The 18755-nt window shown below is 38.3% G+C and overlaps 1 protein-coding gene across 1 annotated transcript in view; it reads right to left on the minus strand.

The window, feature by feature from the left end:
- TTC29 (tetratricopeptide repeat domain 29) overlaps window positions 1-18755 on the minus strand; it is a 262985-nt gene that overhangs the window by 110097 nt on the left and 134133 nt on the right. Inside the window, exon 12 of the mRNA XM_078002717.1 lies at window positions 5128-5356. The gene's annotated coding sequence lies outside the window, so the exon portion shown is untranslated. The remainder of the gene's footprint in view (window positions 1-5127; window positions 5357-18755) is intronic.

The following is an 18755-nucleotide window of genomic DNA, read 5'->3' on the forward strand; positions in this document are numbered from 1 at the left end:
TTTTTTTTTAAAGGGTTGAGTTCATGAATGAAAAATACAAGCAAGGAACAGGGTATAAAAACATGACTCAACATTAAGCCCAGGGCCTCCCATTAAGCCAACATAAACCAAGGGCCGTCAGACAAAGTTATGGTTTTGATCATTCTCTTTTAAGAATACTAAATGATTCATAAAACTACGATGATATCATTGCCATTCAAGGAAACCTTTACATGCCATTTTGTAGAAAATAGTTTCTTTAAGTACTGACTGCCAGCAGTTTAATCTACTATATTTCTATCGTCAGGATTTGCATCTTATTTCTCTGATGTCATTTACATTTGGCTACAATAAGAAAGTACATTAAAACCATCTTACTGATATAATTATTATCAATGAAGTGGTGTTTAATCAAATGTTGGTGTTTAAAATTTACAAGAAGAAAACAACCCCATCAAAAAGTGGGCAAAGGATATGAACAGACACTTCTCAAAAGAAGACATTTATGCAGCCAACAGACACATGAAAAAATGCTCAGCATCACTGGTCATCAGAGAAATGCAAATCAAAACCACAATGAGATGCCATCTCACACCAGTTAGAATGGCAATCATTAAAAAAATTAGGAAACAACAGGTGCTGGAGAGGATGTGGAGAAATAGGAACACTTTTACACTGTTGGTGGGACTGTAAACTAGTTCAACCATTGTGGGAAACAGTGTGGCGACTCCTCAAGGATCTAGAACTAGAAATACCATTTGACCCAGCCATCCCATTACTGGGGATATACCCAAAGGATTATAAATCGTGCTGTTATAAAGACACATGCACATGTATGTTTATTGTGGCACTATTCACAATAGCAAAGACTTGGAATCAACCCAAATGTCCATCAGTGACAGACTGGATTAAGAAAATGTGGCACATATACACCATGGAATACTATGCAGCCAGAAAAAAGGGATGAGTTCATGTCCTTTGTAGGGACATGGATGCAGCTGAAAACCATCATTCTCAGCAAACTATCGCAAGAACGGAAAACCAAACACTGCATGTTCTCACTCATAGGTGGGAATTGAACAATGAGATCACTTGGACACAGGAAGGGGAACATCACACACCGGGGCCTACTGTGGGGAGGGGGGAGTGGGGAGGGATAGCATTAGGAGATATACCTAATGTAAATGACGAGTTAATGGGTGCAACACACCAACATGGCACATGTATACATATGTAACAAACCTGCAGGTTGTGCACATGTACCCTAGAACTTAAAAGTATAATAATAATTAAAAAATCATAAAAAAGCATATACACAGAGAGCACTTCATGATAATACAAACAAAAGCAACACATGAGGTATTGATTGTGTAATTATGTAGCACACAGCATAATTATGGGTCCTTAATAAATACTGGATGATGGTTACAATTATTGTCAACTTAATAAATATTGTCTGAAATAAGAAAAAAACAATGTTGGTGTTTAAATGGCTATAATTACATTTCTAGGCTAACACTGCTATTAAGTTGAATATGGAAAGCTTTTGCTTCTGTGTTGCTGTTCCATACGTGGGTCTGAGATCTCCAAAAGGCCAGATGAATGAGCCTTTCATTAAAAAAAAAAAATTCTTCTTGACTGTAGAGATAATAGCTCTAGTAAGGAAAGTAAACTATATTCTGGAGAAATCAGCAGAAATTCATAGGCTCTTAAGTCTTCTGGAGCCAACTAATTTCAGTTGGTTTAGGATGAACAATTTTATTTAACTGTAATAAATTTGAATTTCTTCTAAATCCTTAAGTTTGGAAGGATAATCTATTCTTATTTTAATATTGGAAAGAAAGAATAAGCAATCAGGTCTAACCCTATCTAAGAGTGTTAGAATAGAATGAAGGTGTCTATATTTGCTGTGTTCCCTCTGAAAGGTATAAAGATGAGAGATGATTGCTGGTGACTCACTGTTCTATTTCATCTAGAGACCTGAGTGCTCTCACTGCTCTATTCCCTTAGGAGGTCATGTTCCTCTGCTTAAAAGAATATTGCCTGCTCTCTGAGCTAATGATTTGTTTGGAGGATGGAAGTCTCAGAGGTGAAGATAACTGCACAGCTTTTAAAATGTATCTTTCTGATCTTTGATCTGTTTTTTTCTGAATACATAGGGCCCTTCAATGGCAAGATTAAAGACGCCTTTTCTTAGAAGAAAGGCAAAAGTTGAAAACTTAAAAGCTCTGCTCAGATTTCCAAATAATATTTTTGTATTTTTTCATTTTGTTGACATCATGTTGGGTGAGTGTCATCCTTCATTCATGTGATAATGGGATAGTAATCAAAATGCAGTGTTGGATCACAGGTTTTCCAAGAAGATGGGGAAACTATGCATTTTGTTTAAAAAGTAGTTAATGCAAACTAGTTTATGATTAGGGCATACATACTCATTTTGAATTCTATTTAATTCAACAAATATTTACTTGGTACCTAGTAGATGCCAAACATCGTGTCTTCTTTTGTAGGGAATACCAAGAACAAGGACCTGTTTTCAAGAGACTTGTACCCTTAATCAGGCAGTTAAGGGGATTACAGAAATGGCCGTGGTAGGATGCAGAATATGCCAAATGAAAAGTGCGTGGAGAGAAATGAATGACATTCAATGTGGGACAGAGAAGAGACCACATTTAAATGAGAGGGCATCATGGAAGCGTTCAGCATCTGAGAATGACCTAGCAAAATGGCAAGATTTTCCTGGATGGGGCTAGAACTGAAAGTAGGTGATAGTAAAGCATGTGATGTGCAGAGGGCAGGGGGAGTGGCATAAGGCAGGGGAGGGAAGTGGTCAGAAAAGGTTGAGAAGCTTGTATTTAATGAGCAGGCAGTGGGGAGCCAAGGAAGATTTTTAAGCAGAGCAGAGATGGTGTTAAGAGTTGTGGTTCAAGAAATATTTCTGAAGCATTTTAAAGCAGAATTTCCTGTCTTTTGAACTAAAAAATATGTCTATGTAAACAAACGTGTTTGATAATATCCTATAGGCTTTATTTCCAAATAGAATGGCTACCTCTGAAAATGTTAAACCATGACAGTAGTATGAGAATTAATTTCTCACTTATACTTGGATCCAAAAGGTTTTTATTTTTCAGTTTTATAATGTTGTGGCTCATCCATGCATATGTTTCTAATGTAGGTGAAATAAATCAGCAAATGATTGTTTTATTTTATAGCATTCTGAACAACTTAATCTGCCCCCTCTACCAGGCGAATAGCTGTTTTTTAATGTCTGAATAATATTTTGATATGCTTTTGTTTTGCTCCTAAGTCCTGTTGGGGAAAAAAAAAATGTGACCTTACAAAAGCATGGAAATAAAACATAAAATGTATAGAAAAATACATAGTCTTACAGAACAAAGAAAAACAAAAAAGCCAGGTGTGGTGGCTCACGCCTGTACTCCCAGCACTTTCGGAGGCCGAGGCAGATGGACCACCCAGTCAGGAGATCGACACCATCCTGGCTAATACTGTGAAACCACGTCTCTACTAAAAATACAAAAAAAAATAGCCGGGCATCATGGTGGGCGCCTGTGGTCCCAGGTGCTCGGGAGGCTGAGGCAGGAGGATGGTGTGAACCCGGGAGGCAGAGCTTGCAGTGAGCCGAGATCACGCCACTGCACTCCAGCCTGGGCGACAGAGCAGGACTCCATCTCGAAAAAAAAAAAAGATTTTTTTTAAAGCGAAAATCAGGATGGCCTTGAATGGACATAGGTCTGATCAGAAGATACTTTTTTCAGGAGTTTTTTTTTTTTTTTTCATATTTACCATTGTGATGGTCGGAGTTGATCCAAAATAAATCTGAAAATGCGAGTAGTTTTACTTATCTTCTACTAAACCTTCATCAGAATAAGTAATCTAATATGGGTCATGTTTCCTCTGGGTTATTTTCTGACATTCTGGGCAGAAAATATGAGAACCTGAAGGATACATAACTCAAAACTACAGAACTCTCAAATACATGATGACAAGACAGCATGCTGAAGTAAGCACAATATGACCTGAAAGCAGTCAGTTAATAATGGACTGTAAATATTTTGGAAGTGTTTTAACACACTGAAACTCAAGAAGCTGCCAATTTTTTGAAGACTTCATCTTGTTTTCTCTTACTATGGATGTATTTGGAAGATCTTTCCTTATTTTATAAGTAGAGGATGGTGCGTTGTTAAGTAATATTCTACTGACCTAAAAAAGTCAGCAAAACTCATGTGTGCTTAATTTGCTATTATTTACAATTTATTCTATGGAGGAAATAAATACCAAAATAGATTGTTGTTTCATCTAAATGACCACAGGGGAAAACAAAGAGTTCAAATCAAATAGAAGATACTTCTTCACATTACAAAAGGTTTGCCTTATGATTCCATTTGAGTTATGCCAAAATATTTTACTTTAAAAAGTTTGATTTGCACACAAATAAAAGAAACTCTAAAGTCTGTCATAGGCAGTATTTTTTTAAATTTTATTTTGTTTTGTTTTTTAAAATATCCCATTCTAAAGTTCTTAACTGGGGACTTGAGCCAAACCTAGTTGGCACATAATAGTGACCCTTGCATCCCTTCTAGTTGTTGGTTTTTAATTGACTATTTTGAATAGAATTCTTCATAAGAAAAAGTATGTAGGAAAAAAGTAGAATTGAGAAAGATTACTACCAGTTATTTTCTAAATTAATATTCAAACTCAGACTGATAAAAGTACTCATCAGTAAAGTAAGCAGATAAAGCAAATTAGCATTCATCAACAGTCACTCTTTTCAGTAAGGTATAACACGGAGCATGCTAAAAAAGCATAAGCTTATTTCACATTCCTATGCCTCATCAGTACGTATTGTTGACTAAGATAACTGATTGAAAAAAAAAAAAACAGCATGAGAATGGTGATTTATCAGGTACACCACATTATTACCACTATTTTATGCTTCTCTTAAACATCAAAGGTATAATTTAGCAACAAGCATATCCAACCTTCATGTAGTAATAGATCCATAAAATTAAAATTAAAATTACCAATCAAATTAAAATCACCAACATTTGAGTGAACCTTTCCAATGAAAGTGAATTAATCACTGAGAATGATATGAAAACTAAAGTGTTCTAAAAACCAATGCCTTACCAGTAACTGGATCAGGTTCAATGTCACCTCTGCTCTCCTTCCATGACAGCAGGTAGTTGAGGCTGGTGAGATCTGCAGACTCTATATAGTTGTTCACTGTAAGCATCATCTGATGAGCTTTTGCTATTCCATAGTGAACTTTTGTCTCATCCATCAGAGGCATGCTCATTAGCTCTACTGTTGTGTCAAAAGCTTGCTGAAAGCGTTGAGAAGCTTTGTTGTAGTGTCCCTAAAAAGGTAAGAGAAAGAATTTTCTTTCTTACTTTTAATTTCACCATTTCACATATTTTCCAACCTTACCCTGGCATGTCCCACACTGACCTTTCGACAGTTACAGCAGTTCATCTTCAAGAAGAAACAGATGGCAAGCAGGCTATTAGGATAAGGTTCTCTTAAAGAGCTGTGATTACTCACCATTCAATATCTTGAAATTAACTTAGTAGGAAAGTTCTATCTGTTAGACTAAGCTATATAAGGCTTAAGTTCTGCAATGTCTGGCAAGATGGCCAAATAGGAACGGCTCTGGTCTGTAGCATCCAGTGAGCTCAGCACAGAAGGTGGGTGATTTCTGCATTTTCAACTGAAGTAACCGGCTCATTTCTTTGGGAAGGGTTAGACAGTGGGTGAAGCCCACAGAGGGCAAGCCGAAGCAGGGTGGGGCACTGCTTCACCTGAGAAGTGCAAGGGTTGGGGTTAATTTCCTCGCCTAGCCAAGGGAAGCCACAAGGGACTGTGCTGTGAGGAATGGTGCTCTCTGGCCCAGATATTATGCTTTTCCCATGGTCTTCACAACCCACAGACCAGGAGATTCCCTCCGGTGCCTATGCCACCAGGGCCCTGGGTTTCAAGTGCAAAACAGGGTGGCTATTTGGGTAGACACCAAGCAGGAGTTCTTTTTTCACACCCCAGTGCTGCCTGCAATGCAAGCAAGACAGAACCATTCACTACCCTGGAAAGGAGGCTGAAGCCAGGGAGCCAAGTGGTCTAGCTCAGCGAATCCCACCCACACGGAGCCAACCAAGCTAAGATCCACTAGCGTGAAATTCTCGCTGTCAGCCCAGCAGTCTGAAGTCAACCTGGGTTGCTCGAGCTTGGTGGGGGCGGGGGAGCCACCATTACCAAGGCTTTAGTAGGCGGTTTCCTCCTTACAATGTAAACAAAGCCTCTGGGAAGTTCCAACTGGGTGGAGCACACTGCAGCTCCCCAAAGCCCCTGCAGCCAAACTGCCTCTCTAGATTCCTCCTCTCTGGGCAGGGCATCTCTGAAAGAAAGGCAGCAGCCCCAGTCATGGGCTTATAGATAAAACTCCCATGTCCCTGGGACACAGCACCTGGGAGAAGGGACGGCTGTGGGCACAGCTTCAGCAGACTTAAATATTTCTGGCTGCTGGCCCTGAAGAGAGCAGCAGATCTGCCAGCAGAGTGCTCCAGCTCTGCTAAGAGACAGACTGCCTCCTCAAGTGGGTCCCTGACCCCCGTGCCTCCTGACTGAGAGACATCTCCCAGCAGGGGTTGACAGACACCTCATACAAGAAAGCTCTAGCTGGCATCTGGAGGATGACCCTCCATGACGAAGCTTCCAAAGGAAGGAACAGGCAAAAATCTTTGCTGTTCTGCAACCTCCGCTGGTGATACCCAGGCAAACAGGGTCTGGAGTGCACCTCCAGCAAACTCCAGCAGACCTGCAGGAGAGGAGCCTGTTAGAAGGAAAACTAACAAACGTAAAGGAATAGCATCAACATCAACAAAAAGGATGTCCACACAGAAATGCCATCCGAAGGTCACCAACATCAAAGACCAAAGGTAGATAAACCCACGAAGATAAGAAAAAACCAGCACAAAAAGGCTGAAAATTCCAAAATCCAGAATGCCTCTTCTTCTCCAAAGGATCATAACTCCTCACCAGCAAGGGAACAAAACTTGATGGAAAATGAGTTTGACGAATTGACAGAAGTAGGTTTCAGAAAACGGGTAATAAAAAAACTCCTCTGAGCTAAAGGACCATGTTCTAATCCAATGCAAGGAAGCTAAGAACCTTGACAAAACGTTAGACGAATTGCTATCTAAAATAGCCAGTTTAGAGAAGAATATAAATGACCTGATGGAACTGAAAAACACAGCACGAGAATTTCGTGAAGCATACAAAAGTATCAATAGCTGAATTGATCAAGCAGAAGAAAGGATATCAGAGATTGAAGATCAACTTAATGAAATAAAGTGTGAAGATAAGATTAGAGAAAAAAGAAGAAAAAGAATGAAAGAAGCCTGCAAGAAATATGGGACTATGTGAAAAGACCAAATCTACATTTGATTGGTGTACCTGAAAGTGACAGAGAGAATGGACCCAAGTTAGAAAACGCTTTAGGATACTATACAGGAGCACTTCCCAACCTAGCAAGACAGGCCAACATTCAAATTCAGGAAATACAGAGAACACCACAAAACTCCTTGAGAAGAGCAACTCTGAGACACATAATCATCAGATTCACCAAGGATGAAATGAAGGAAACAGTATTAAGGGCAGCCAGAGAGAAAGGTCGGGTTATCCACAAAGGGAAGCACATCAGACTAACAGTGGATTTCTTTGCAGAAACCTACAAGCCAGAAGAGAGTGGGGGCCAATATTCAACACTCTTAAAAGAATTTTCGACTCAGAATTTCATATTCAGTCAAATTAAGCTTCATAATTGAAGGAGAAATAAAATCCTTCACAGACAAGCAAATACTGAGAGATTTTGTCACCACCAGGCCTACCTTACCAGAGCTCCTGAAGGAAGCACTAAATATGGAAAGAAAAAATCAGTACCAACTACTGCAAAAACACCAAATTGTAAAGACCATCAACACTATGAAGAAACTGCATCAACTAACGGACAAAACAACCAGCTAGCATCGTTATGACAGAATCAAATTCACACATAACAATATTAACCTTAACTGTAAATGGGCTAAATACCCCAATTAATAGAAACAGACTGGCAAATTTGATAAAGGCTGAAGATTCATCGGTGTGCTCTATTCAGGAAGCCCATTTCATGTGCAAAGGCACACATAGTCTTAAAATAAAGGGATGAAGGAATATTTACCAGGTAAATGATAAGCAAAATAAAAGCAGAGGTTGCAATCCTAGTCTCTGATAAAACAGACTTTAAACCAACAAAGATGAAAAAAAAGACAAAGAAGGGCATTACGTAATGGTAAAGGGATCAATGAAGCAAAAAGAGCTAACTAGCCTAAATATATATGCACCCAATACAGGAGCACCCAGATGAGTAAGACAAGTTCTTAGAGACCTACAAAGAGACTTAGAATCCCACATAATAATAATGAGAGACTTTAACACCCCACTGTCAATATTAGACAGATCAACAAGACAGAAAATTAACAAGGATATTCCGGACTTGAATTCAGCTCTGGACCAAGTGGACTTAATAGGCATGTACAGGACTCCACCCCAAATCAACAGAATGTACATTCTTCTCAGTACCACATCACACTTATTCTAAAATTGACTACATAATTGGAAGTAAAACACTCCCTAGCAAATACAAAAGAATAGATATCATAACAAACAGTCTCTCAGACCACAGTGCAATCAAATTAGAACTCAGGATTAAGAAACTCATTCAAAACCACAAATGGAAACTGAACAACATGCTCCTAAGTGACTACTGGGTAAATAACAAAATTAAGGCAGAAATAAATAAGATCTTTGAAAACAATGATAACAAAGACACAACGTACCATAATCTCTGGGACACAGCTAAAGCAGTGTTTAGAGGGAAATTTACAGCACTAAATGCCCACATTGATAAAGCAGAAAAGATTTAAATCGACACCCTAACATCAAAATTAAAAGAACTAGAGAATCAAGAGCAAACAAATTCAAAAGCTAGCAGAAGGCAAGAAATAACTAAGATCAGAGCAGAACTGAAGAAGATAGAGACACAAAAAATCCTTCAAAAAATCAATGAATCCAGGAGCTGTTTTTTTAAAAAAAAGATTAACAAAATAGATAGAATGCTAGCCAGACTAATTGAGAAGAGAGAATAATCAAACAGATGCAATAAAAAAATGATAAAGGGGATATCACTACTGATCCCACAGAAATACAAACTACCATCAGAGAATACTATAAATACCTCTATGCAAATAACTAGAAAATATAGAAGAAATGGATAAATTCCTGGACACATATACTCTTCCGAGACTATACCAGGAAGAAGTCAAATCCCTGAATAGACCAATAACAAGTTCTGAAATTGAGGCAGTAATTAATAGCCTACTAACCAAAAAAAGCCCAGGACCAGACAGATTCATAGCTGAATTCTATCAGAGGTACAAAGAGGAGCTGGTACCATTACTTCTGAAACTATTCCAAACAATAGAAAAAGAGGGACTCCTCCCTAACTCATCTTAGAGGCCAACATCATCCTGATAACAAAACCTGGCAGAGACACACACAAAAAAAGAAAATTTCAGGCCAACATCCCTGATGCACATTGATGCGAAAATCCTCAATAAAATACTGGCAAACCAAATCCAGCAGCACATTAAAAATCTTATTCACCACGATCAAGTTGGCTTCATCCCTGGGATGCAAAGCTGGTTCAACATACGCGAATCACAAAACATAATTTCTCTCACATAAATAGAACCAACGACAAAAACCACATGATTATCTCAACAGATGCAGAAAAGGTCTTCGATAAAATTAAACACCCCTTCATGCTAAAAACTCTTGATAAACTAGGTATTGATGGAACGTATCTCAAAATAATAAGAGCTATTTATGACAAACCCACAGCCAATATCATACTGAATGGGCACAAGCTGGAAGCATTCCCTTTGAAAACCGGTACAAGGCAAGGATGTTCCTCTCTCACCACACCTATTCAACATAGTATTGGAAGTTCTGGCCAGGGCAATCAGGCAAGAGGAATAAATAAAGGGTATTCGAATAGGAAGAGAGGAAGTCAAATTGTCTCTGTTTGCAAATGACATGATTGTATATTTAGAAAACCCCATCGTCTCAGCCCAAAATCTCCTTAAGCTGATAAGCAACTTCAGCAAAGTCTCAGGATACAAAATCAATGTACAAAAATCACAAGCATTCCTATACACCAATAACAGACAGAGAGCCAAATCATGAGTGAACTCCCATTCACAATTGCTACAAAGAGAATAAAATACCTAGAAACACAACTTACAGGGATGTGAAGGACCTCTTCAAGGAGAACTACAAACCACTGCTCAAGGAAATAAGAGAACACAAACAAATGGAAAAACATTTCATGCTCGTGGATAGGAAGAATCAATATTGTGAAAATAGTCATACTGCCCAAAGTAATTTATAGATTCAATGCTATCCCCATCAAGCTACCATTGACTTTCTTCACAGATTTTTAAAAAATTACTTTAAATTTCATATGGAACCAAAAAAGAGCCTGTATAGCCAAGACAATCCTAAGCAAAAAGAACAAAGCTGGAGGCATCACGCTACCTGACTTCAAACTACAAGGCTACAGTAACCAAAACAGCATGGTACTGTACCAAAACAGATATATAGATCAATGGAACAGAACAGAGGCTTCAGAAATAATGACACACATCTACAACCATCTGATCTTCAACAAGCCTGACAAAAACAAGCAATGGGGAAAGGATTCCCTATTTATTAAATGGTGTTGGGAAAACTGGCTAGCCATATGCAAAAAACTGAAACTGGGCCCCTTCCTTACACCTTATACAAAAATTAACTCAAGATGGATTAAAGACTTAAACGTAAGACCTAAAACCATAAAAACCCTAGAAGAAAACCTAGGCAATACCATTCAGGACATAGGCATGAGTAAAGACTTCATGACTATAACACCAACAACAATGGCAACAAAAGCCAAAATTGATAAATGGGATCTAATTAAACTAAAGAATTTCTGCACAGCAAAATGAGCTATCATCAGAGTGAACAGGCAACCTACAGAATGGGAGAAAAATTTTTCCATCTAGCCAACTGACAAAGGGCTAAAACCTAGAATCTACAAAGAACTTCAACAAATTTACAAGAAAAAAACAACTCACTTAAAAACTGGGCAAAGGATATGAACAGACACTTCTCAGAAGAAGACATTTATGCATCCAGCAAACATATGAAAAAGAAGCTCATCATCACTGACCATTAGAGAAATGCAAATCAAAACCACAATGAGATACCATCTCACGCCAGTTAGAACAGCAATCATTAAAAAGTCAGGAAACAACAGATGCAGGAGAGAATGTGGAGAAATAGAAACGTTTGAGATACCATCTCACACCATTTAGAATGGCAATCATTAAAAAGTGAGGAAACAACAGATGCTGGAGAGGATATGGAGAAATAGAAACGTTTTTACCCTGTTGGTGGGAGTGTAAATTAGTTCAACCATTGTGGAAGATAGGGTGGAGATTTCTCAAGGATCTAGAACCAGAAATACTATTTGACCCAGCAATCCCATTACTGGGTATATTCCCCAAGGATTATAAATCATTCTACCATAAAGACACATAGACACATATGTTTATTGCAGCACTGTTCACAATAGCAAAGACTGTTCACAATAGCAAAGACTTGGAACCAACCTAAATATCCATAAATGATACACTGGATAAAGAAAATGTGGGACATATACACCATAGAATACTATGCAGCTATAAAAAAGGATGAGTTCATGTCCTTTTTAGGGACATGGATGCAGCTGGACACTATCATTCTCAGCAAACTAACACTTCTCAGCAAACTAACACAGGAACAGAAAACCAAACACTGCATGTTCTCACTCATAAGTGGGAGTTGAACAATGAGAAGACATGGACATAGAGAAGGGAACATCACACACTAGGGCCTATTGGGGAGTGGGGGACTAGGGGAGGGATAGCATTAGGAGAAATACCTAATGTAGATGACAGGTTGATGGGTGCAGCAAACCACCATGGCACGTGTATACCTATGTAATAAACCTGTATGCTCTGCCCATGTATCCCAGAACTTAAAGTATATATAAAAAAAGACTTATGTTCTTATCGATAAAAAGTGATCAAATATTTGCAATTTCATATGGTTCAACCTAATACACTGTAGTAAAAAGAAGTTTGGGAATGAGTGAACCAATTCACATTGATTTGGATAGAATTTTACTATTCGTAGAGTTGGATTTAGCTAATGAAATATTTTTTACATTTTTTTTTTTGAGGTGCAGTCTTGCTGTGTCACCCAGGTTGGAGTGCAGTGGCATGATTTCAGCTTACACAACCTCTGCTTCCTAGGTTCAAGTGATTCTCCTGCCTCAGCATCCCGAGTAGCTGGGATTACAGGCGTATGCCACTATGCCCGGTAAATTTTTTATATTTTTGGTAGAGACAGGGTTTTACCATGTTGGCCAGGCTGGTCTTGAACTCCTGACCTCAAGTGATCCGCCCACCTTGGCTTCCCAAAGTGCTGAGATTACTATGTTTTGTTTTCAGTCACTGCAAAAGGTCATTTCGGCCAAGTCATTTGGTTAATGGCTGGTGAAAATAAATGTACCTATCCTCTAATTCGTTTACTGCTCTTACTTTCCCATGTTCATATACCATTCTTCTTAACTGAGAATGTTGAAGTAACCAGAATTTCTGAAAAATATGACCTTGATGTCACTGGCACCGATCAAATGATCATTTAAATATCTCTTCAAGAAGTCCTTCGCAACAGCTTGAGCTGCAAAAATTCAGGGTGGTGTTGTTGTCTGTCAGTGTTACCTCCATTAAAAGCTATTCTCCACAAATAAATACTGTTTACCTAGCTCTTATGAAGCATGGGGGCCAATGCTAAATACTTCGTATGTATTGTGTCATTAACTTTCACACGTCACCCTATGAGGAAAATATTATTCTTATTTTACAAATAATCACATTGAGCCTCAGAGAAAAGAGCATCTTCTGCCACCCCCAAATCTTCTAAAAATCCTCATGAAAATCTCTAAGAGGAGGATATTATCTAGGATTGATCTACATTTGTAAAGGCTCTAGGGGACAAAATTTCCTTTCTTCACTGACTTGTAACCCTTTAGGCTCCACCATCTCCTCCCTTCTGCTCATCTCTCTCCTCCTCACCCCACCAAACACACAAAAAGCAAAAACATGCATGTGCACTCTTTTGAACAGAAACCCTTATATGGGAGAATGTTTTGCTGTATAAGTCAGTTTCTAGTATTTTATGAAGGAAATGAACATAAAAACAACACAGGAGCAGCTTTATACCATTACAGCAGTAGAGGTAAAACACATCTTCAACTCTGCATACCTCCGTATAATCATGAAGCTCCAAGATCGGTCAAACTGACTGAATAAAGAAATTTCTGGCAAGGTGAGGAGGGGGAGAAATAGGACTTATGTGATCATTTTGTTAGATACAGGAAGGGCACATATAACACTATGTTATATGCCCACAGGGACAGTTTAGGAGAACTGTTTATTCAAATGATTCATTCCAACCAACTTTGTTAATTTAACCAGAGTCTCTCCATATTACATCAAAAATAACTTTTGTTTGTTGAGGTGAACAATTCTTTCTCTTTCTTCAAGGTATAAAACATAAAATTTATATGAGAAAAAAGTTACCTAGGAAAAAATAAAATGGTATCAAAGATATTTGTAAGCCAATGAAGTAAACTATAATTGAGAAACAATACAAATATTGAAGATGATGTAAATAAAAGTCACTAAAATTATAGATTTTCCTGGTAGATATCAAAGACATAGGACAAAATATATGAAAATATACAGTTAGGCCAAACATAACCATTTTTTTAAGAAACAAAAGTATAAATATCTAATTGATATTCTAATTATATTTCTGAGATTTCAATTATTTATTGTTTTAGGTGAGAGTCTTAATTAGGAAAATTAGAGACCACAAATAAGTGGACATATATATGAATTTCCTAAGTTATTTTTATATGTTATTAAGTAAAAATTAACTCATTCATTCATTCATTCATTCATTCATTCATTCATTCATTCATTTGACAACCACTCTGAGCCAGGCCAAATGCCAGGCCATGTAGAAGCAGCAGTAAATGGAGTTTCCACTCAAGTTTTTGAGGTGAGTGAAGTGAAAGTAGTGATATGCCTAAAATTTTGATTAGGTCTTATTTAAACTTAAAATTTTTACTCTTAAAATGGAGCTTTATAATTAGCTAATTATGATTCCCTCAAATTGTACTTAGTATTCCACCTTTAGATACACACAATTGACATAAATAGATATGAACCTACCAGTTTTTCTAGTTTCTCTAGTTTAAAACACTACTAAAGAAATACAAAATTAATTCTTTTAAGATGCAAGCATTTGTATACATACCACTTTTAGAATGAGATTTCGCTAATGTATATCGTATTTGTGGATGTTTAATTCTCAGAGTTTACTGTTTAAATCTCTTCTCCAAAGGTTAAATACAACTTTCTACAGTTTATTTCTGTTATCAGATAATCCCTATTCTATTTTAAAATTCAGAAGATTCTAGTAATTAGAGTTGTCAATCTTAAATATGAGATTGACAATATGCATTTCCTAAATGAATCTTATAGGAAAAGAACAACTTCACTTAATTTTATTAATATCCCTGATAAGCATTTAGTGAACAATTCCAGGACAGGATCTTGATGACATCATAGACCTTGGAACAACGCTCGAATTATTACATTATAACATAGAATTTTCATGCATTATTTTGATTTTTAGTGTCTAAAATGTCACTCTGTTCAATGAGCAAGCTCAAAATGAATGAGCATTTTCTCAGTACTAAGGATAAATCATTTCCTACCCATTTTCCCTATAATTTTAGTGTTGGAACCACCATTCTTTTAAGTATGTAATTATTCTATGGTTTTATTAAGGAATGAGAACTCTTATAAACCTAGTTATTTCCTCTAAAACATTCTCATTTGACCACTTTACACTAATTATATATTTTCAATTAACAGTCCATCAAAGACCCAGAGGGGAGGATGAGTGGTCCATTTTCTATGATTACATAGTAAAAGGTAACTAACTAGGATGCAGGATATTTTTAAGATGCACTAATTCTAATTACAATTACTATAATAATTACAGAAAAGGTAACTCCAATATTTTTCCAACCATTATAATTTTGGTTTTATAATATTTTTACTTCTTGAAAATTGTTAAGAATACAATTACAATACCTTGCATGAGTAATATGAAGCCCAAAAATATTGGGTTTGCTTTTAAAGATTCAGGACAAGTTTTCAAAATGTTAAAATATTATACAAAAATGAAATAGAGGTGGGGCATGGTGGCTCATGCCTGTAATCCAGCACTTTGGGAGGCCGAGGAGGGAGGATCACTCGAGGGCAAGAGTTCGAGACCAACCTGGCCAACATGGTGAAACCTCGTCTCTACGAAAAATACAAAAATTAGGCGGGTGGGGTGGCATGTGCCTGTAATCCCAGTTACTCCGGACGCTGAGGCAGGAGAATTGCTTGAACCCAGGAGGCAGAGGTTGCAGTGAGCTGAGACTGCACCACTGCAGTCCAGTTTGGGCAACAAGAGTGAAACTCTGTCTCAAAACAACGATGACAAAATGAAATAGAAGTGTGAACTTTCACAAGTGAGAGAATACCAGTCTTAAGTGGTGTGAAACTGGTTACAAATTTATTTATTGGTTCAAGGAACTGACATGTTTTTGATCACCAATTCTGTGCCAGGTTTTTTTCTAGACACTAGAATAATAAACAAGGCAGATATAGTTCCTGCTCTCATTAAACTTATATTTTGGCCAAATTAAACAACAACAATAAGAACATAACATGGGCCGGGCGCAGTGGCTCAAGCCTGTAATCCCAGCACTTTGGGAGGCCGAGATGGGCGGATCACGAGGTCAGGAGATCAAGACCATCCTGGCTAACCCGGTGAAACCCCGTCTCTACTAAAAAATACAAAAAACTAGCCGGGCGAGGTGGCGAGCACCTGTAGTCCCAGCTACTCGGGAGGCGGAGCTTTCAGTGAGCTGAGATAGGGCCACTGCACTCCAGCCTGGGCGACAGAGCAAGACTTCGTCTCAAAAAAAAAAAAAAAAAAAAAAAAGAACATAACATGAACAAGAAAACTATGAGAAGATAAATGCTACATGGATAATTCAAATATTCAAATATAGTAATTTTAAAGAGTGACCCAGGTGGGGCAGCTTATGCCTGTAATCCATAGCACTTTGGGAGGCTGAAGCAGGAAAATCCTTTGAGTCCAGAAGTTCAAGACCACCCTGAGCCACATGACAAAACCTGGGCCAAATGACAATTCTCTATTAAAAAAAAGAATTGGGAGGGGGCGGGGTTAGGGAGAGGGCACGGTGGCTCATGCCTGTAATCCCAGCACTTTGGGAGACCGAGGTGGGCGGATCATGAGGTCAAGAGATCCAGACCATCATGGCCAACATGGTGAAACCCTGTCTCTACTAAAAATACAAAAATTAGCTGGGCGTGGTGGCGCACGCCTGTAGTCCCAGCTATTCAGGAGGCTGAGGCAGGAGAATTGCTTGAATCTGGGAGGCAGAGGTTGCAGTGAGTCGAAATTGTGCCACTGCACTCCAGTCTGGCAACAGAGTCAGACTCCATTTCCAAAAAAAAAAAAAGGGAGGGGGCGACCTGATGGCCACTCTTTAGTTGCTAAGGGAAGGCCCCTCTGAAGATGTGGCATTGAACAGAGATCTGAGTGACAAGAAGCCAGCAATGTGAAGTTCAGAGCATTTCATGTAGAGCATTCAGCCAAGGCAAATGTTCTAAGGCAGGAACTAGCTTGACATGCTTAAAGAACTCCAAGAATGTCAATTCGCTACAGTGGGGTGGATAAAAAGGAGTAGGAAGCAATGAGGTCAGAGATAGGGGTGGGGCTATCTCATATTTTAGGACAGGGTAAGGATTTATATTTATGTTCTCAGAAGAACGAGAAGTAATGGAAGTGTGAATGAGAAATAATGGAAGTATTTTAAGCAGGGAAATTGCATTTGATTTACATTTTAAAATAATTACTTGGCCTCTTTCTGCTTATGCGGGGGTGGGAGGGAACAGAGTGCATGCAGGAAGGTGAGTTTAGGGCTTACTGCAGTGTCTAGGTGAGACAATATAGTGTCATAAACTGATGTGACAGTTGCAGAGATAGAGGCAAAAGGGTGGATTTGAGATATATATTTGGTAACACAAAGGTCAGAGTTTGCTTTTGGCTTGAATATGGAGCTGGGGGAGATAAGAATTGAAGGATTTCCAGATTTTTGGCTGAAGTGACTGGGTGGATGGATAATGCTACTATTTAAAAGATGGAGAAGACTAGAGAGGTGGAGGTTCCATTTGAATTATGTTAGAAATCCGGGTGGAGGTGCTAAGGAAGCAATTGCCTTTACAAAGTTTGGAGTCCCAGGAGAGATCAGGATTGGAGATACAAATCTGGAAGTCATTGGCATATGGATAGTATTTAAAAGCCATGGGCCTGAATGGGGCAGATAAGAGGAGCTTGCAGACTAAAAAGAGAAGATTGCTTGGAAAATGCCTAAATAATATTCCAATGTGGTTGAGATTTAAGGTGTTAGAAGAAAAATTTAGAGAAAAAAACAGTTAAGTTCAGTTTTTAGTACATTATAGTTGAAGACATCTAAGTGAAAATATCAAATAGGTGGTGGGGTATGCGTTTGGAATTGAGGGGAAAGGCCTGAGCTTTTAAAAGGACTGTTTTTCAAAACAGAAGGGCAAAAAGCCCAACTTTTTACCCTACCTCCAAACAATACTCAAACTCCGCCCTTCTGAATAACGTGAGCATGGCTAACCTATATTTTCCTAATAACAGAAAGCGTAAGGAAAATACACTGTAAGAGGAGCAATATTTTTATACTTGCGTTTTCTTAATGTTTTTGCCAAGAGTTTATATCTTACCAGTGTGTATTTTATTCTCTGATTTTTGATTCTTGGATAAGAGTTTAATTTCTGAAGTTAAGGTACAAGAAATAATATCCAAAAGCTGTGTCAACTGCCAGAAGTTAAATTTTACCAGTTTATCCCTATTCTAATAGAAAATTTGGAGGATTCTGGGTATTTGCACTATCTTCAAATATATATGCCTTCAAATATACAACTTGATTCATACACCATATCATACTGCATATATTCATGGACTATATCTTTTCTCCTATGCTATAGGAGAAGCTCCCTCATTAGACTGTGAGCCTCACAAGGGTTTAGGTCTTGCCTGTTTTCACCACTGTATCCTAAAAAGGAAATAAAAGCAAATACAAAATCAAGGAGAGAAGAGTCAATAAAGGCAAAGAAATGGGCAGGGAGCCAGAGGGTAGCAGAGGAAGCACACGACATGCAAAACCTGAGCACAGCTAGAGCAACAGACAAGGGAGGACTCGAAACAAGAGGGGAAACAAAGTGGTGGCCATGGGAGAGAGGGAGAGGAAGACCCGGGGGTCAGAGAGCAAGGAGGAGGGTCAAGAAGGAAGAACGCAGGAGAGAATGGAGCAAGGTGGGTAAGGGAGTCGTGGAGAAGAAGGGCCAGGACAAAAAGGGGCTTTTTAGATTTCAAGGAATAGGAGAGAGGGGAGG

This window comes from Macaca mulatta, chromosome 5 (genome assembly GCF_049350105.2).
Source record: "Macaca mulatta isolate MMU2019108-1 chromosome 5, T2T-MMU8v2.0, whole genome shotgun sequence".
NCBI classification, from domain to species: Eukaryota; Metazoa; Chordata; class Mammalia; order Primates; family Cercopithecidae; genus Macaca; species Macaca mulatta.